General features: G+C 38.2%; 1 protein-coding gene across 2 annotated transcripts in view; it reads left to right on the forward strand.

Moving 5' to 3' along the window:
* GALNTL6 (polypeptide N-acetylgalactosaminyltransferase like 6) overlaps positions 1-21,838 on the forward strand; it is a 1,244,643-nt gene that overhangs the window by 1,102,420 nt on the left and 120,385 nt on the right. The window lies entirely within an intron of this gene.

Consider the following 21,838-nt stretch of genomic DNA (forward strand, 5'->3'; position numbering starts at 1 on the left):
GACAGGTCTAAAATGATGAATATAAACCATGACGCCCATTGTAAATCCCTAAAACAAGCAATAAACAGCGAGGAAACTGACTTAAGCGGACTTTCCCGGAAGCAGAGGTTAAGACATGGATTTGGGTGCATCTCATTTCTTGCAGGAGTTGCTTTAGGAGAAGCAAGGTTAACAGCAAAGGAGAAAGAGCCAAAAAGGATGCAGCCTTATCCACAGGCACCTCAACAGAGCTGAACCTCCATGAGAAAAGGGGGCTGGGATTTTCACTCCCATGTCATCCTGTCAGTGGCCACCCCTGAGTGTGACACAGGGAAGGGGTATAATCTCAGGCTTCTCTGTACAAGGCAGCCGCCTTCAGCCAAAACAATTTTGCAGAGGAGAAGCAGCTATGAGCTGTTCCCCAGGCACTTGAAGGGGCTGGGAAATGGATGGGTGTTCAGCGGGGAAAAAAAAAAAAAAAAAGGGTCCATGGGGCATCAGCAGCTTTGAGGACTAAAACCATAAGGACTGTTAAATTACAATTAGTTAGCACTAATGAGCTAACTAGGAAATAATCAATGTATGTACCTTTCAAAACTTCTAGTATTTGCTACCTAAATTTCACATTTAAAACTACATTATAAACTCCTCTTGAGAAGGGATTCTGTCTCAATTATCTTTTCATTTCCACCATGCCTTGCAGTGTGCTGTGAATTTCGTGTTTCCTCAGTGAACAGAATGGAAAGGAGTAGACTGGCACAGAATGGAATAGAATAGAATAGAATAGAATCAAATCTCCTGAAATGAGTTGGGGTTCTTGGGAGGGCGTAAGACTAGACATTCATCTTATCACAGAAAATATGCTAAGGGCAATTAAACTGAATTCTACTACAAGTATAAAGAACTATACTGTAGGGTGCCTGGGTGGCTCAGTGGGTTGAGTCTCTGCCTTCGGCTCAGGTCATGATCTCAGGATCCTGGGATCGAGCCCCGTGTCAGGCTCTCTGCAGGCAGGGAGCCTGCTTCCCCCTCTCTCTCTGCCTGCCTCTCTGCCTACTTGTGATCTCTCTCTCTGTGTCAAATAAATAAATAAAATCTTTAAAAAAAAAAAAAAGAACATACTGTAGTTAAAAATGCACCTCTTATATTAGGCACGTTTCATGCTTTTAATCACCTTGAATCGATTTATGAATTTCTGCCAAAACATAAAGAAGAATGTGAACATTTCAGTGAAACACACACACACACACACACACACACACACACACACACACACACGGAAGCAAGTCGCAAGAGCTTAGGACAAACCCCCACTGGCTTAAGCCCATCACTGAAGTGCTGCTCGGGAGTGAGGTGTGACCCCAGGGTGTACAGGAGGAAGGAAGCCTTGTCAGCCCAAACCAGGATTTCGGTGACCATTAAGTATAGACCATCTATGCCTAGTCTGATGAATCTGGTGATGGTTGCTACATCAAAGTGCCAAAAAGTTGTCTATGAAGAGTGCTTCCTATAACAAGAATATGAAGTTACAGAATTCCCCAAATTCAGCTTTTGAAGTAAAAACAAAACAAAATGAAATAATAATTTCACATGAACGAGTTCTCTGAGCTCTGTGACAATCTTACCTATCCTCGTACCTCCCGATCCATAAACAGCCTATAACAAGAGTCAATGATCACTGCAAGCTTGTCATGCCCAAAGCAGAGCTCTGGTACTTCACACAAACTAACAAGCATTCTCACAACATAGGTGTTATCTATTACTATGGCCCCTTTTTCACAATGAGGAAACTGAGTCAGAGACAATAAGTAAGTTGCCCTAGGTGAGTTGCAGGAAGAGAACTTGCACTCATGCAATTTGGCTCCCGGGTCCTTGCTGTTAGCCATTGCTTTCTGCTCAGCCCTTACTGTCCAGTCTCAATGGGGTGTGAGCTCTTTCCCAAGGTTAACTAAGTTGCACTTACATGTGAGCACGACCTTGAAACTCAGTGTGTGTGGATATGCCAGCCAGCGTCCAGTCACCATCTTCCAGCAAACACACTCTGATTTCTCTCCAGACACATCTCCCTCCTTCATCTCCTGATGGTTCCATGAAGCTGATTCTGCTCTTTAGTTATGGAGCAATCAACCCAGAGAGAATTATCACATTCACAGTGAATTAGTCATCTCCTCAGGCTTTGGAAAGAGCCATTCAAAATAGACAAGGATAAACAGGTGTGGCCCACATGAAGTAGAGCGGATTCTTCATACCTTTTTCTCTCATTTCCTAATTCTTTTCTCCCCTCAGTCCACACCCCCTCATGTTTGCTCTGAAGTATGAGTCCAGGGGATATCTCCTGTCATCATCATCATCATCATAAACATAAAACACAGAGATTCCAGTGTCCTCCTGTTTCTTCCCCCTGGGAACCATGGGCACATTTAAGGAGCACAAAAGCCCTAGCAATCAAAAGGGTGCCTACTATTTGAACCATTTTCTGTATTGTCCCATAACACCTGTAATTGTACATTTTTGTTACAGGAGGATTTAAAACTTTGTAGTATTTTTTTATTCTATCAAGATAAAGACCCCATTTCTTCTGTAGTTTATAGCACCAGACAATGACAGGTAATATCTCTTCGCTTTGGCCCTGAGCCTGTGTGCACTCAGTCTTTGGTCCCTTTTATGAGGGATAGTTTTATAGTCAGTAGTTTGATGCAAAATGAAAAGTTTGTTCCTCAAAAACTTCAGATGCAACAGAACAGGTGACAGGACAGTGGGAGTTACAGCACAAGACGGGTTCTGCTCTGGCTTTAGAGATAATTAAACAGCTCAGGCTACACCTGTGACAAAAATACCTGGTTTACTGATGACAAATCTTGAACTTGATTATAGCTACATGATAAATTCATCTCAGGATTACTAGAGGAAAATGACCAAGATGAAAACAAGAAAACACTCAGAGACGCTCATGAAATAAATTCCATGTGAACATGCATGGTATTCTCTGGGCCCATAAAACCAATTTCAAAAGATACAAGGGAAATGGGGGTACATTTCTATACTGACATTAAAGTTGAATATTCCTACAAATGATTTCCAAACATTTTTGTTTTAGGCCCACAGTGTTTATTTGCTGGCTCACCTCCTCTGGAGATGATGGCCTTTATCTGATCTCCCCCAGGTTCCTGAATATTCATACTGGTCTCCCAGTTAGTTCAACATCTCTTTATGTGGTTCAAGAGACTACCCTATGTGTGATGGACGTGCCTTGACAGGAACAGGTCTGTGAGTCCTCCTGGAATTTGTCCTCCTATGTCTCCGTCTTCCCAAGCAAGAAATGGTCCCAACACAGAAACTCTGTAGATGCCGTTGTACTGATTCACCTTCCTTCATTTTTTTGTCATATTTTATCAGCAAGAGAAACGTAGTCTCTGCAGGTGTATGTTTCTGCCTTCATGTTCATGGTCTCCAACCCAACAGAGGGGAAGAGTAGTGTCTGTCGTCTCTGACTCTGCTCTCCTTTTATTTGTGCACATGCCTAGTGTGTATCTCTTTTTTTTTTTTTAAGATTTTATTTATTTATTTGACAGACAGAGATAACAAGTAGGCAGAGAGACAGGCAGAGAGAGAGGGGGAAGCAGGCTCCCTGCTGAGTAGAGAGCCCTATGCGGGGCTCGATTCCAGGACCCTGAGATCATGACCTGAGCCGAAGGCAGAGGCTTTAACCCACTGAGCCACCCAGTGTGTATCCCTTACATCCTGTGTGGAAAACTTGGGTGGTAATGCCCAAATTGCCCCTCAGAGCAAGTGATACAATTATTTCTCAATGGCCATTTAAGAGTGGCTGATAAAGTTTAGTTTCTTCTAAACAAAAGGATACAGAGGTATTCTGTGATTCATTTCTGCCATAGTAACACAGATATTTGTCGACTGTGGTTATGGGATTGGTTATGGGAGCTTAAAGAGAGTTTTGATTGCATGTATCCTCTGTGATAATTTGCAGAATAGAAATAGGAAACAATTATGTGATAGTGGAAAAACAACTCATTTTTTTTTCTTCTCATTATTTTTAGGGTGAGAATATGAATGAAAAGAGTATCCTACACTTTTGATTCTTAATGAATTTTGACCGACCTTTCCTTTAATTAGCACAGATTTTTAAGAGTTTATTCTAATTGCCTTCTGTTCATCTCAATTATTTTAAGATTTTCTATTTTACCACTGATATCTAAATAGGTGTTTAAATCCTATTATAAACATCTCCCTTACAATGCTAGGATAGACTACAATATGGCGACATCTTAAAGAAAGAAAAATGCTGAAATATACACCCAAATAAGTCATCCTGCAAGAAAGAAGAGCACATTTTTAGCTTCAAGAAATCATTCTGAAGAGTAACTACAAGAAACACTTTCAGAACTTGTTTCCCAGGTTGCTTTCAGAGTTTAAGGGTCAAGAGACAGCTTGGCTGGCTCAGTCTGTTAAGCATCCAACTCTTAGTTTCAGCTCAGGTCATGATCTAAGGGTCCCCTTCAGGGACAGAAAGATTACTACTCAATCTTGCATCCCATATCCAGTACCTTGAACTTACGTTCTCAGTAATTGTTTCATTGAACTGCAAATGAGTAGACAATTTCAGCATCCTCCTTGGTCATCTATTAGGTGGCTGATTTAAAAAAACAAAAAACAAAAAACAAAAAACCTGGCAAATCAGTATCTGTTGCGGACTAAATGTTTGTGTCCCCACAAAATTCATATGTTGTAAACCTAACTCCCTTTGTGATAGTTTTAGGAACTGGGGCCTTTGGGATATAATTTGGGATGTAATTAGGTCATGAGGGCAGAACCCTCATGAATGGGCTTAGTGTTCTTATTTCTTAAAAAGTCCTTAGAGAACTCTCCAGCCCTCTCTCTGCTGTGTGAGGATGTGAGAGGCAGGCAATTTGCAACCAGGAAGAGAGTCCTCACTAGACCCCATCCATGCTGGTACCCTGATCTCAAACCCCCCTGCTTCTGGTACCATGAGAAGTAATTTTCTGTGATTTGTAAGCCAACTACTTGTAGTACTTTATGAGGGCAGCCTGAACTAAGACAACATCCTATAAAATCGATGTTACAAAAGCCAATATAGATAATCATCTTCACCTCTGGAACTACAGAGGATTTCCCAATCAGTCCAATAGTTACCTAAGTCCACAATTCTGTCTTATTTCTCCAGTGATCAAGGTAAGAATGAAATACTAATGAGTGTATAGTAGATTGTGGCAACCCAGAAAGTTTTCCCATACTCCCTTCTGGTAATAAGCCCTGCCGCATTAGCCATAGATGTGAACTACATCCCACCTCATTCTATGCAAGGGGCAGACACTTGGTCCAAGCAAAGCCCACCAAATTCCTTTCCTGGTGTTGACATATGAACACTGTAAGAAGGCATCTTTCTATACCTTAGGATTGTTAGATAAAATACAGAATGCTTGGTTAAATTCAAAATTTAGATTAAAAGCAAATAATTTTAGTGTAAATATGTTCTGAATATTGCATGCTTTATATCACTAAGTTTTGAGGTAGCTTGTTACACAACAATAGATAGTATGACATGGATTTGATGCTAAGAATTAACTTCTTATGAGGCCCCTTGATTGCTCAGTAGGTTAAGCATCTGACTCTTGAGCTCGGCTCAGGTCATGATCTCAGGGTCATGAGATCAAGCCCCTCATCGGCCTCTGTGCTCAGTGGGGAGGCTGTTTGAGGATTTCTCGCCCTCTGCCCCTCTCCCCTCTAAATATAAAGAAATAAAATTTATTTAAAATTTTAATTAATAAGTTAATTAAATTGATAAAAACTTCAAATTTTTAAGAAAGTATTAATTTCTTGTTATTTTGAAAGATTATTAAGTTGGGATATGAGCATAATTTTTTAAAAGATCTATTCTAAAACAAACATCTCGGAAGTTAGGAAAAAGAACATTTGTCAAGATCAAAGGACATTTCAAACTTGCTTAAGCAAGAAAGGGAACAAAGTGCCTCCACATGGCTTCTCTATGTGATATGACTTCCTCCAATACTCGTGACTTCAGCATGGGCTGAATTCCCACATGGTAGCTCAGAGCTCCAAGATCAAAGGACTCTGATGAACACAATAAAAATGAGGTGGTCTCTGTGACCACCTCGAACAAACCATCTTGGAAGTCACAGGGTGTCAATTCAGCCACCTTCCATAATCCTAACTAGATTTAAGGACAGAGACGCAGAACCCCAATTCTCAATGGGAAAAGGGTTCAAGAGCCTGTGAACATGTCTGAAAACTGCCATAGAATGTGAGAGGAAGAGATGCAAACAGACACAGAGCATGGCGAGGACAGTCCTTTTCTCTCCTGCCATACAGAGTTAGATGAAACTTTTTTGTGGATAGGCTTGACCTAGAGGAGAAAATAAGATGATATTTTTATCCAGATTTTGGATAAATGATAGTTATAAACTTTTTGTTTAACACTTCTTCTCTTCAGTCCCTGTTTGCTTTGCTCTGTTTATGTTTTTAAGGAATTGAGGTCATTAAGCAGGGGGTAAATGTACGTTAATTTATTAAAAGGTAAAGTTTTGGTAAGAAGTATTAAAGATCCATGCCATTGCAGCCAATTTTAGTTTGATATAAAATGCTAGGAAATGAAAGAAAAATTGCTTTTGAGCTGCAATCAGTGCCTAAGAGAAAAAGCATATTTTGCATTCTTTACTGAGACGAAGGGGTAATGTTTTCATAAGAAGAAACTGTCAAATGTTTATTAAATCAATGAAGCATAAAACAAGCTTTCCTGCAGTTTCATCCATGCTTGGATTTTAATAACTAGCAGTTATCCCTTGAATGAAAAGTTATATTTGTATCCAAAAAGAAAGGCTCCTCACTCTGCATTTGGGATTTTTAGCTCTGAATAGTCTCCATTACTGATAAAATAAGTGATTTGCACTGCCATTTCAGATTATTATTATGTTCCTTTTGATGTTGGTGTTGATGGGAGCATGAGTGCCTGAATGAGGCAGAGGGAGCAATGAGTGGGATCCTTCCAATGGTGGATGGTGGAGTATGAGAGAGTATGGAACCTCATAGCCTAGAATGGAGCTGTGACGAGGAACTTAAGTGATGTGCATTCATCAACACTGTGTGGGGATCTGAGGGCACAGCTACACCAAAATATGCCTTTTAGGAAGGGATGAAGGTCATGTTGGACGACAAGGCAGAAAACAGGAGGGCTATTGTGCTATGAACGACTGCCATATTAATCTGGCAATGTTATTAAATGTTATGAAATCTGATCTGTGTTTTATGTAAGAGAAGCAGAGTGCCTTTGCTGAGCCCAGCTGGGTTGCTGAGCAGATGACAGAGTAGCTGCAGAGCTGGGGCGGCAGACGTCAGGGGTGGGGGAGGTGTGTTGGGGTTTAAGCTAAAGAAAGAGAAAAGATGTCCTAGTCCATTTGGACTGCTGTAACAAAATACCACAGATTGAGTGACTTGTAAACAAAAGAAATTTATGTCTCACAGCTCTGGAGGCTGGAAGTCCATCAGGCTGCCAGAATGGTCGGGTTTGGGTGAAGTCTGTCTTCCAGCTTGCAGACTGCAGATTTCTCACCAAGTCCTCCCATGGTGGAAAGGGCAAGGGAGCTTTCTTGGGTCTCTTTTATGAGAATGCAAATCACCTTCATGAAGAGTCTGCCTTATGACCGAAGCTCCTCCCGTTAGTCTCACCTCCCAACACCATCACCTTGGGGGTCTAGTTTCAACATACAAATTTTGTGAGGGACACAAACATTCAGACCATAGCAGAAGAGTTTGGGAAACAAAGAGGAGTGAAAAGGCAGTAGAGTCTTAAGGTGTTAGATTGGCATCTGCCCCCTGTCTAGTCTGAGAGACTGCTCAGGAACCACTGTGGAGAGCAAGGTTAATTTCAGAAGCAGAACGACTTGCGTGGTCCAGAGACGTTGTGAAACTCAGCATGAGTGGTGTGGCTTTGGAGCTCAAGGACAGGGACAGGCCTAGGTCCTAGGGCAACTTTCCCCCAAGTAACTTCATTTAAGGGAACCACCAGCAGAGGATAACCATGCCTGCAGAGCAGCTTCCTCATGGATGAAACTGAAGACAGGCGAAGTAGCAAAAAGTGACTTCACGTGCTGGAGTGGAAAAACACAGGCAGACTTGCTCTGAAGCTCACAGCTGACATCCCCAAAGGCTCCCAGAGAGCTGGGGAAACCCTGGTAGGCAGACAGATGGACCCAGAGACTTTTGGAAGACCACTATAATCTGATTATTAGCATTAACATGACCTCATTTGTCCCCTCAGGCAGGGAAAGTTTGAGCTGTTTAGATCACATAAGGAGACAATTAATAACTGAAATGATCACCATGGTCATGATCCTTATATGTGATATGAAGCCATGACCAAAACCTGGGACCATTTAGAAATTAGAAATGTGGGGCGCCTGGGTGGCTCAGTGGGTTAAGCCGCTGCCTTCGGCTCAGGTCATGATCTCAGGGTCCTGGGATGGAGCCCCGCATCGGGCTCTCTGCTCAGCAGGGAGCCTGCTTCCTCCTCTCTCTCTGCCTGCCTCTCTGCCTGCTTGTGCTCTCTCTCTGTCAAATAAATAAATAAAAAATCTTTAAAAAAAAAAAAAGAAAGAAATTAGAAATGAATGGGGCACTTGGGTGACTCAGTTAATCATCTGACTCTTGGTTTCAACTCAGGTAGTGATCTCAGAGTCATGAAATCAAGCCCCATGCCAGGCTCTGTGCTCAGAGGAGAGTCTGCTAAGTATTCTCTCCTTCTACTTCTCCCTCTACCCCTCCCCCTGCTTTCTCTCTCTCTCTCTCTCAAATAAATAAATAAATAAATCTTAAAAGAAATTTCAAAATCAATGGATCCAATAAGAATTACAGGACAAGTATAACTGAGAACGTAATTTTGGAATATAAAAACCCAAAACTATACCTTGGCCAAGGCTTCAATCCCTCCCATGGCTCAAAGAGAGAAATGAATAGCAAATGACTTAAGAAGCCATCGCATTTACACTTTATTTGTCCCCAGACACTGTTGAAGAGATTTGCACTGGTGTATTCTGCATCTGGAGGAGTAGAGTGTAGGTGGTCCCACTATATTATTTAGCGTGCACCTATTTAAGGTCCAGGATGACCAGGACATCGCAGTTGTACCCTCACAGGTGAATCCATCTACACACTCACTGCAGGAGTGAGGAATGGTATTTTGGACCAATCACTCTGGTGCCCATTCTTGGAGGTCTTCCATCTGCACATACATAAGCACATGTATGCTCTCTCTCTCTCTCTCTCTCTCTCTCTCACACACACACACACACACACACACACACACACACACACACACACCATTTTAAGCCACAGAAGAATAGTTGAGGGACCCAGTGTCTTGGTCACATAAGACTAAGACTAAAAAAATATTTAGCCATTCTCCTCTGATACCCAGTGAGACAGTTGTTGATGTAGCCTTTCAACATCTGGAGTTTTCAATTTCATCTCATGTTACATCAGTAGCAACCTCTGAAGATACCGAGACAGCAGTATTCTGAGCAACGTCACAACTACCAGCTCATTGGAACACCAAAGCAAGGCCATCACCTTCTTCCTAAGACTACATTCAGTTAAATGCCCTGTGTAATTTGTACTGATATACACAAGATTTCCCCTTTCATCAACTCTATAGCCTTTCACAGGGGAGTCTACTATTCTAAATATTTTTAAAAAGCAGCCAAAGTATTTTCAATTTTATAAAACCTTTTAAACCGTTACATTGTATTATATTGTGTTCATGTTTGTGATGAAAACAAAATTATAAGTCATGGCACAATATAGTACAAAATTCATACTATTATTTATAATTTTGTTTTCCTTCTCATTTTATCCAAAAAGCAGAAAAACTCATAATTCTGCCACCTGCTCTTGGATAACAAATTAGCCGTTATTCCTTTTCTACTACTAACCCTTTTCTAAACATTAACATTTGCATTTGTAAATCTAGAAATACAGAAACCCTTTTTCTTTTCTTTTCTTTCTTCTTTTTTTTAGGAAAGGCTTTGGCTTTCATTATGAGCAGCTCTAAAATCCAGTTATGCTTGGTAACACACCCTAGGGTGCTAGTGGAGATAACTTTAAAAAATAATACAAAAAAATAAGCCTATGTTAGACCTCAAAAATCAGAAAACTAACCAAAATCTTGTCTGTATCAAAAATTATTGTCATTACCAGCAGCTTAACAGAATTGAAAATAGGTCCTCTTTATGAGCTTGGAATTCAAAGTGAATAAGCATTCTATGGTTGCATTTAACAAACCATCTCAAAACCTAGTGGCTTAAAACAGCAAATATATTGTTGAGTCACAGTGCTGAAGTTCAGAATTTGGGACTAAGCTCCACTGATTCTTCTGCTCATCTCATCCAACTTGGATGAACAGCTTGTCTTGGTTTGCCTGGGATTGTCCCAGTTTTAGCACTGAAACTCCAACATCCCAGAAACTCCGTAGTCTCAGCCAAAACAGAACAGTTGGTCAGAACAGTTGGTCACCCTATGTCTGGGATTACTTACGTGGCAGTAGTCATCTGATGACTTACCTGGAGCTGGATGGTCTAAGATGGCCTCCCTTACATATCTAGTAGTTGGTGCTAATCGTCACCTGGACCATGTGTCTTCAAAAGGTTAGCCAGGTTTCTTCACATGGTCTCAGGTTCCTCGAAGAAGTGGGAGAGAGGGCAAACCTCCGGTGGGCAAAGGCCACTTTTGTTGGACAACCTTTGTGGATGTTACCTCAACCAAGTCATATAGCCAAGTAAGTCAATGGTAATGTACCACGCAAAGACATGGATACAAGAAACTGTGATTCACTGGGAAACCATTATTGTTACAATCTAGCATAAAGTCAAATGTCACTTAATATTCATATTTAACAAATCTGAGATTGCCATTTTGTTTGTTGTGTTACTTTTCAATACAAATATATACATATTCTTTAACTCTGGCAGTCTAGTGCTGCCTAATGGAAGAAGTAAGAAATACAACTATGGTAAAGGCATAGATCAAGTCACTGGTCCAGTAGGAATTCCTTTAACAGCAGAGCACAGAGAGAAAATCTCCAGCTTAGTTCTGCCGGCTCTAGGCATAGGCCTGGGTGCTAAGTGTTGAACTCCTTTACTTAATTCTTTCAGCTTGCACATATCAGAGCCATTTCTCCCATTATTCATACATCATCCCAAGGTGCATAAGTTAGGAGAAAGCAAAGCTTTCTACGATTGGAATCAAATTTCCCCTCCATTTCTGCATCCTCTCTTCCAAAAAGGACTTCTTTCTCCCAGCCCAGAACCTAATTCATTTTTTGCCCCTAGAGTGACTACCTCCTTGCAGAATGTGACAGAAAGGTCACATTCCTCCCTCACCCTTATGACCCTTGTTACACAAAAAAAGGTAAGGAAATTATATCCAAAAAGAAATTTTTATAGACAAATTATACAAATGAATTTGTCAGTAATTATTTATTCTTTTAAAAATTCTAATTAAGTAATGAATTAATACTTAAAAGAATAAAATTGTTAGAAAAAATATTATGTTTTAATCTGCAATATTGTTTTACTCAACAATTGAATTCTAGCTGAAAATAATTATATTTTAGCTGTAATTGTTCTGTAATTGTTGAGTCATTGGCCAACTAAAAATTTCTAGTTACATAATTGAAAATTATGTGGTTCAGCTCTGTGTTGATTGACTTGGCTTGATTGAGTCCAGAGGGAAATTGTGCCATTTCATTTCTGATCAAATTCGCATTGCAGCCCACATGTCCAGAATACTCACTGCAGCCACTTAAAACGAATGGGAATTGAGAGCCAATTTATTTTCTGAGGCCAGATTGAAGAATTCCTTTAGATTTCTGGACCTAAGTTTTAATTGTTAGTAAATTTTAAAAATAAATTTTTATGTGTGTTCATCTTTCAGTGTGATGGGGTTTTTTATTATTAGACCCCCAAAAGGCACATGAGATGCACTAAAATTTGAAATAATGCTTTTTGTCTGAAAATGTGAGAAAGTAGGCAATAATTTATGGGAAAAGTTTATTAAAGCTCCACCATGTTTTTCATATATGGGGAAAAGAGTCAACTTGTGAAATGGACAACAATAGGAGGCTCGGCGACCCCTCAGAATACAGTGGGAATCACAGGGTAAGGCTACAATGCATTAAGAACTACATCCTGGCTTAGCAAAAACAACTAAATGTACACTTGGAAAAATGCATTTGCAAATGAAAACATGAAGATTTTTTTCCCATGGGTGCCAAATAAAGAATGGTTTAGTATACTTTCGTACTATAGCCTCGTAAATTTAAAGTCAGCAAATTTTGGAATACAAATATTGATGTAGAACAGTAAACTAGTCTACCATAGGTAAAAAGGGAACAGATTGGGTGCCTGGGTGGCTCAGTTGTTTAAGCAACTGCCTTTGGCTCAAGTCATGATCCTGGAGTCCCAAGATCGAATCCCACATTGGGCTCCCTGCTCGCCAGGGAGTCTGCTTCTCCCTCTGACCTTTCCCCTCTCATGCTCTCCATGTCTCTCTCTTAAATAAATAAAATCATTTTTTTAAAAAGGGGGGGGCATATTTACTACCTGATTCAGTGGCCTTAGCATAAAGTAAAAAACTGATTTCTATTAAGTATTCAAAAGTTATATTTTTGCAACCTGAAGAATAAAGGATATTCAGTAGGAACATGTTGTTTCATGCTTATGTTAATTTTAAAAGATGTCCCAAGGAGGACGGGTGTTTGTTAATAGCAAAACTTAAGACCTGGTTTGTGATATTATGAGGAATACCCATAAAGTACATTAAGATGTTAAAAGTCATAGGGACAGAGAACCACATTAGAACACGTCTACAGTGTATTAACATTCCAGGGAAACAAAACCAGTAAGAATATTCTGGAATAAATCAGGAATGTGAAGATAAACAAATGAGAGATTGTGAGAAATAGGACCAGTGAGGAGAGTTTCAAGTAATTAGCATTATATTTATAATTGAAAACAGAGAGTATGAAAACGTGCTGAAAATAATAAACCCTCCTTCTTCATTTCCTTTGAGGAGAAAATAATGTGACACATTAAAATCTTTTAACTTTGAAATGTGAGGAACACAGTCAACTTTCTTCTCTTGACCTCAGTGCAACATGGCACAAAGTTAATTTGTATTTGTGTGGTGGGTATGAATTTCCATCCACAAACTCAGTTGAGCATAATAGATCACAATATTACATTTTCAAACAAGATGAGACTGGGGAGGAAGACAAACCATAAGAGACTCTTAATCTCAGGAAACAAACAAAGAGTTGTTAGAGGGGAAAGTAGAGGGAGGGGTGGGGTGGCTGGATGATGGACATTGGGGAGGGTATGTGCTATAGTGAGTGCTGTGAATTGTGTAAGACTGATGATTCACAGACCTGTACCCCTGAAACAAATAATACATTATATGTCAATAAAAAAAAAGTCTTAAAAAAAAAAAAAGAATAAACAGGAAATGTGTTTAAAACACACACACACACACACACAAGAGGGACACCTGGGTGGCTCAGTGGGTTAAGCCTCTGCCTTCAGCTCAGGTCATGATCTCAGGGTCCTGGGATGGAGCCCCGCATTGCTTTGGGCTCTCTGCTCAGCAGGGAGCCAGCTTCCCTCCCTTTCTCTCTCTGCCTGCCTCTCTGCCTACTTGTGATCTCTCTCTGTGTGTCAAATAAATAAAATCTTTAAAAAAAAAAAAGAACAACAAAAACAATATTATGTTTACTGCAGAACCATGAAACTCCCATTCTGAGTCTCCTTCACAAAACTAGTAAGAGATTCATTCTCTTCTCATAAAAGCTCCCATTTTCAGGGAGGGCAATGGTTCTAGAAATTACTCAAGCTAAATTATCAGAGTAGTCCCTCTGATCATAATTGTCAGTTCACAGGGTTGCCCCCAAGACCTCTACTGTCCAAGCCACTTGGTTCCTTCAAATCAGCAGTTCTGTTCATTTCATGCAAAATAAATTTTGTCAAGGCTGAGTCCCAGCTCAGGGGATATAACTTCCCTAGGTGGCTCATACAGGAGGCCTTGCTGTCTCTGTCTCCCCTGGACTCAGTGGCTTCTAGCTCTTTCTTTCCTCTCTGGGACATCTTGCGCGATCTCCTCGGGTTGCTCTGACTCCCTTAAAAATAGAAGCTCTTATCTTTAACAGCTTCTTCTTTCTAAGCCACAAAAGTCATCAAGCCTGCTGTCCTGGCTTGCTCTATGCCTGAAATGAAAAGGGTTGTGGTGATTAAAGGAGAAGAACAAATACTGATTTATCAACAATTTCTTGTGTTACCCCAATATTGCCTATATATGTCGCCGGTAGGAATTTTTAGCACCCACTCTGTGTGAGCACTGCACTAGGTATTCTGCATGCATCCTCCCCTCACACTCTGGCTTCACCAGGACCAGCCTTCCTCCATTTCTTATTATTATGCTCCCTCCTACCACAGGGCCTTTGTACACCATCTTCCTTAGTGTCAAATCCATCCTTTACCGCCCCCCTTTCTTTCCATTTCTTTTTTTTTAATCATTTACCCTGTGAAGTTTTTCAACAATTTCTCTCCAAATATTATCATAATTATGACATGTCCCTAATAAGCTTTATCTGTAGACTGGCTTATACTAGTAATTTATGATAAAGCTGTAATTTCTCAGTAGGATTGCTACTCTTCTCTAACTTTTATTTTATCAGGCTCAAAGTCATTGGGCTTGGACTGGTATGGAACATGAGCTAAATCTTCAGGTTAGGACACAACTTAATGTGAACTTTTAACTTCCAGTAATGAAAAACTAAATAAATTTGCACACTTTTACAGTGTGCAAACCAGGATATATAATTCCAGAAACTTATGCTCAGATACATTCACACACATATAACAATGACATATGCACAAAGTTATTCATTGTAGACATTTCAAAAGAGCAAAATTTTGAAAATAACCTAAATATTCTCCAAGTATATATATACATCTAAAGGCACAATGTAATGATGGCCAGTTGTTAAAAAAAAAAAAAATAGAACAAGGGTGACATGATCACTAAAAAGTATAAGGTAGTTTTTAATAATTAGGTAAATTTTTTAATGAAATAACAATGCATATAACATATAGCCATTTGTATAGAAAATGAAGAAAAAAAACAAATAATAGCTGTATCTCCTTTGATAAGCATAAAATAGCTCTAAAAAGACATCCAAGAAATAATATGGTTGTTTATGTTGAGGAAAATAGAGTGGCAGTGGATAGATGTAGGAGCAAGAATGTTTACAAACATGTGAATATATTATCTATTCAAAATAAATAAATATTTTTAATTTTTTTTTAAAATGAAAATTAATGGATAAATCTTCAGACTTCCACAGCTGGACAAGATGAAATAATTTGAGTTAGATTTACCCACCCACCTGAAAAGACATAAAATATGTGAAACAGTAATTTTCAAGGCAGTCAAAGTCCGGCAGTGAAGGACAATGATCTCTGAGAGATGGAAAACAATAAAGTGAAGCCTGCAATCACCCCTGCTTCTTGACTTGAGAGTTTCTAGGTTGTGGTATGAGAAAGGAGGACCCAGGTGGGCCAGGTGGGGCTCAGCATGAGTTGATATGCAGCTGAGAATTTGGGGATAATGGGGCAGCTATAATATCAAGGGCAGAGCACCATGAGAAGAGAGCTACAGATCTGTACCCCTTGAGTATTCAGCAGAGTAATGGTAGGAGCATGTGTGTGAAGGAACAACCCAAGACTGGGGAAAGGAAAAAAGTAAAAATCATTCAAAGGAATTAGAAAGAATAGTGCCCAGAACAAACAAGTCTTGGAATAGTGTCTGTTCCCACCAGCCAGACTGAAAAAACTTGGTGATTTGTATCACATTCAGTAGAGTACACAGAAGGCCCAGATTAAGAGTAGTGAATAATTTGCCCTAGATTAAGCATTACTACAGTCCTGCCTAATAAATTATAAGACCAAATCCCAAAAGAGTCAAACTATTTTCAAGTAATGTAACTGCATTCCAGAACAAAATGTTCAAAAGAATACCAAAATATCCAGCATCTCAAAATGTAAAACTTCTAGAACCTGATGAAAAAATTACCAGATATGCAAAGAATTACCTGTATATGACCCATAATGGGTAGATAATTCAGTTAAGGGAAACTAATACCTAAGAGTAAACAGATAAGACTTTAAGACATCATAACTGTTCTACATGTTCAGAAAGTTAATGTCAGAGAGATGTCAGAGAGACATTTCAGTGCCTTGATCGGTTAAGCATCTGCCTTCAGCTCAGGTCATGATCCAGGGTCCTGGGATTAAACCCCACATCAGGCTCCCTGCTCAGTAGAGAGCCTGCTTCTCTCTCTCCCTCTGCTGCTTCCCCTGCTTGTGCTCTCACTTGCACTCTCTCTCTCTCTCTCTCTCTGTCAAGTAAATAAATAAAATCTCTTTTAAAAAGGAAGAAAGTTAAGCAGAGACATAAAAAATATAAAAAGAGCAAAATAAAATCGTAAAGGTGGAAAAAAAAGTGTCAGATTAGAAAAGCTTTAGATGGGGTTATCAGCAGATTAGATGTTACCAAAAAAAAAAAAAAAAAAGTAAACTGGAAGATAAAACATCCAAAATGAAACACAAAAAGAGAAGTTATAGAAACAAAGTGTATAATTGGAGTCTCTGGAAGATATGAACAAAAGGTAGGAACAAAAAGAATACTGGAAGAGGAGAATCTAGGTGGCTCAGTGGCTTAGGCATCTGCGTTCAACTCAGATCATGGTCTGAGGGTCCTGGGATTGAGCCCTACATCAGGTTCCCTGCTTAATGGGGAGCCTGCTTCTCTGTCTTCCTCTGCCACACTCCCCACTGCTTGTACTCTTTCTCTCTCTGTGTCAAATAAATAAATAAAATCCTTTACTTAAAAAAATACTGAAAGAAATAATGCCCAAGAATTGTCCAGATTTCATGAAAATTATATATATATATAGATCCAAGAAACTCAAGTAATCCCAAGCATAATTATATCAAGAAAATTATATAGCATGTGTCATGTCCTAAATAATATTTCACATCCAATGACATAGAAAAGATCTCAAGAAGCTGGAGTGGTGGAGAAAACTCAGTATGGACAGAAAAGCAAAGATAAAAATAACACATTTTCTATGGAAAACAATGCAAATGAGAAAGAGAGTAAGCAAAGTCTTTAGAGGATTGAAAGAAAAAAGCTGTTAACCTAGTATTCTATTGTCAACTGAAGTGTCCTTAAAAATGTAGATGACAAGATGGCTACATCTTTAAAAATGTAGATAAATGCAAAAGATCAAATTCCCACTACCAGAAATGGTAAAGGAAGTCCTCTAGTCAGAAAGATGGAAGGATGGAAATCTGGGTCTACACAAAAGAATTAAGGAAACAAAAGCGGTGTTCATAATATAATTTCATATATGTGAAATTTTATTTTTAAATCTTTTTAAAGGATAATTGACTGCTTAAACAAAAATAATAATAATATAATCTGGGATGTATAACACATGGAACCATAAGACAACAAAGTACAAAGTACAAAGGTTGGGGGAAGAAAAATGAAAGCATATTATCAAAAGGTTTTTATAATATATGTGCAGTAGTACAATATACTGGAAGATAAACTGTGATCAAAAATAAACATGTATGAGAAGCGCCTGGGTGGTTCAGTGGGTTAAAGCCCCTGTTTTCGGCTCAGGTCATGATCCCAGGGTCCTGGTATCAAGCCCCACATCAGGCTCTCTGCTCAGCTGGGAGGCTGCTTCCCTTTCTCTCTCTCTTCCTGTCTCTCTGCCTACTTGTGATCTCTGTCTGTCAAATAAATAAAATGAAATCTTTAAAAAAAAAAACACATATGATACAAACCCTAAAGCAACCACTTAAATAAAAAAATAAGGAGTCTTTGTTAAGTCAAAAAGGACATTAAATGGAATCATGAGCAATATTCAGTGAATCAAAAGATGGAAAAAGAAAAATAAATGGGAGGGCGCCTGGGTGGCTCAGTGGGTTAAGCCGCTGCCTTCGGCTCAGGTCATGATCTCAGGGTCCTGGGATTGAGTCCCGCATCGGGCTCTCTGCTCAACGGAGAACCTGCTTCCTCCTCTCTCTCTCTCTCTCTCTCTCTGCCTGCCTCTCTGCCTATTTGTGATCTCTCTGTGTGAAATAAATAAATAAAATCTTTAAAAAAAAAAAAAGAAAAAAAAAGAAAAATAAATGGGACAAATAGGGGGCACCTGGGTGGGTTAGTCAGTTAAGCATCTCCCTTTGGCTCATGTCATGGTTCCAGGGTCCTAGGACTGAACCCCACATCCGGCTCCCTGCTCAGTGGGGAGTCTGCTCCTCCCTCTCCCCCACCTCATGCCCACTCTTTTTCTCTCTCTCAAATAAATAAATAAAATCTTTTTTAAAAAATAAATAAAAGGGACAAATAAAAAACAAACAAGATGATAGATTAAGGTTTAACCACATGAATAATCATATTAAAAGTAAGTGATCTAAATAACCCAATTAAAAGGCAGAGATTATAAATTAGCAATGTGCAAGTATATGCTGCCAACAAGAAAACCACTTTAAAGACACAAATAGTTTTTAAAATAAAGTAAAATTTTAAAAAGTCATAAATATTAGTGTTTAAATAGTACAAATCCAAAGAAAGCTGAAGTGGTAAACCAAAGAATATTACTAGAGATGATAAAAGTCACTTCATAACAAGAATAAGGCTAATTCATCAAGAGCACATAAACATCCTAGACATTTATGTACTTATTATCAGAACTACAAAATGCATGAAGCAAAAACTCATAGAATAACACAGAGAAATAAACAAATTCAGAATTATAGTCCTACATTACAATATCCCTCTCTCTAATTAATAGAACAAGGAAACTGAACATTAATAAAAATATAGAGGACTTGAATAGCACTATCACCAAATTTATCTAATAAATATTTATAGACCACTCCACTTAAAAGCAACAGAATACACATTTTTGTCAAGCATAGATGGAACATTTACCAAGATAGACCATATTCTGAGCCATTAAAAAGTCATAATAAATTTGAAAGGATTCAAGTCATAGGAAGTATATTTTCTGAGCACAGTGAAATTAAATTAGAATCAGTAACAAAAAAAATCTCAAAAAAAAAAAAAATTCCTAAATAGGGGCACCTGTGTGGTTCAGTAGGTTAAATGTCTGCCTTGACTCAGGACATAATCCCAGGATCCTGGGATTGAGCCCTGCTTCTGGCTCCCCTCTCAGCAGAGAGCCAGCTTCTTCCTCTCCCTCTGCTACTCCCCTTCTTTGTGCTTTCTCTCTCTGTCAAATAAATAAATAAAATCTTAAAAAAAAAACTTTAAAGAATAAATAAAAATGAAAATAAATAAAAAATCCCTAAATATTTGGAAACTAAATTGCACATGTCTAAATACCTAATGGATCAAAGAAAGAAAACAAAAGAGAAGTTAGGAAGTATTTTGAACATAATGAAAATGAGAACACTGCATATCATTTTTTGTGAGATTCTGCTTAGGAAAGATTTATAGTACTAAATACCTATATTAGAAAAAAAAACTCTTAAATCAATGATCTTGGCTTCTACCTTAAGTAATGAGAAAAAGAAGAGCTAATTAAACACAAAGTTAGTAGAAGATTAAAACAATAAAAACTAAAGAGAAATCAATGAACTATAAGTGAAAAGAACAGAGAAAAATCAATGAAACCAAAAGCTAGTTCTTTAAGCAGATCAATAAAATCAGTAAACCTCTAGTCAGACTGACAAGGAAAATGAGAGAAGTGACAGAAATATGCACAACATCATTAATCGTCATGGAACCACAAAATAAAACCACTCTGAGATACCATTATATCCCTATCATAATGACTAAACTTCAAAAGACTGCCCATATCAAATATTGATGAGAACGTGTAGCAGCTGGAACTCAAACACTACTATTGGGAATAAAAAATGGCACAACCTCTTTGAAAAAGAGTTCGACCATTTCTTTGAAAATTAAGCATATACCCATCATATGATCTAGTCTTTCCACTCTTAGGCATTTTCTCGAGAGAGAAATGAAAGCATATGTCCACACGAAGACTAGGAATCAAAATTCATATCACCTTTGTTTATAACAGCTCAAAACTGGACACAATCCAAATGTCCACCAATAAGTGAGCAGATAAACTGTGATATTATCATTCAAATGGAATACTACTCAGAAATAAAAAAGGATGAACTATTAGTAAATGCAAAACATAGATGAAGCTAAAAATAATTATACTGAATAAAAGAAGCCAGACCTGGAAAAAGAAAACAAATCGTATGATGTTTATATAGAATTCTGGAAACTCAAGCTAATATACAGTAACAGCAGATTAGTAACCTAGACAAAGGGAATGAGGTCAGAAGAGAGAGATTACAAGAAAACTTGGGGGGATGGCAAATAAGTTCCTAGTCTTGAATATGGTGATACCCTCACAGTGGTATACCTACATAAGTCAAGATTCATCAAATTGTATACTTAAAGTATATGTAATCCATTGTATGTCAACTGTACCTCAATTAAGCTGTTTAAAAGATTAATGGACAAATATGAGGAAATACATATATAAATGAAAAGTTGGCTCCTTACCAGTCATTCACATTAATCAAGATAGGAAACATTAATTTATTTGGAGCTTGGAAAAAACATCAATGAAGATAAAAAGGATCCATTTGAATTCATTTTATTATACCTAAAACTATCCTAGAACACTACACAGTTTTTTTTCTTAAACTCATTAAGAAAACAAGATACTGTATGTCCAACAAAATTACATACAATACATATATGCAAACAAAAAAATCAATATAAGTCTTTCTCTTGTTACTATTTATAATTTGAGATCTATGATAATTCTAGTTTTGAGATGTATTTGGCACAGCATACATTTTAATGCATTTTAGTCTCAGATTTTCCCATGACCAAATGAGATTGCATTTGTATGACTTACGATCGATCTTTCCATTTGTGGCTCAGTTTGAACAGAATCAAGAAGTTCTGATCCCGTATGCCCAAGCTCTGAGGAAACAGAGGTTACCTATGGTAGTGTGTTCATGGGGGACCAGCACGGAATCCATGTTACAGTCCTAATTTGTTCCAGCTACAGTTGTAATTCGGCTCTGAAATTCAGTGTGTGGAAAATGGAAAAAGATTAGGCTGCTGGAGAGGGGGATAAAGTAGGTTACATTTGATTCTAGGATTTTTATTTCAAACAAAATTTTAAAAATGCATAAGATACTTCAGGTTATTTTTTTAATCCTACTCACTTTCACAGGTGGTATAATAATCCCCTTTCCTGCCTTGCAATCTTTCCATCTCCATAGAGTCTACGCATTAAAAAGTACCCTTAAATGGAAGTAATTAGACCAAGTACCATTTTAATATACAAAGTATTTGAAATATATAACACACAAAGAAATCCAGGCTTATTTTGCTCAAGTGCCTCATAAAACATTACCCAGAGCAAGTCTTTAGTTGATCTGTAAATTGGCTTGTCTAATATGTTTATAGATATTTGAAAATGTGTATCTTCAACCGTTAATGCCTTGTATTTTTATTTATAAGTATCCTTTACTTCAAAAGTTTTTCAAAATGATGATAAAAACTATGTTGGAAATGTGTGTTTTTATAGATTTCTTTGTCTGCATAAAGGCACTCTCTAATTGTTTTATATCTGCCTTTAAGTATTTGTCTCTCCTTAACCCCCAAACACTGAAACAGAAACAAT

The sequence above is a fragment of the Lutra lutra genome, chromosome 2, assembly GCF_902655055.1.
Source record: "Lutra lutra chromosome 2, mLutLut1.2, whole genome shotgun sequence".
NCBI lineage: Eukaryota > Metazoa > Chordata > Mammalia > Carnivora > Mustelidae > Lutra > Lutra lutra.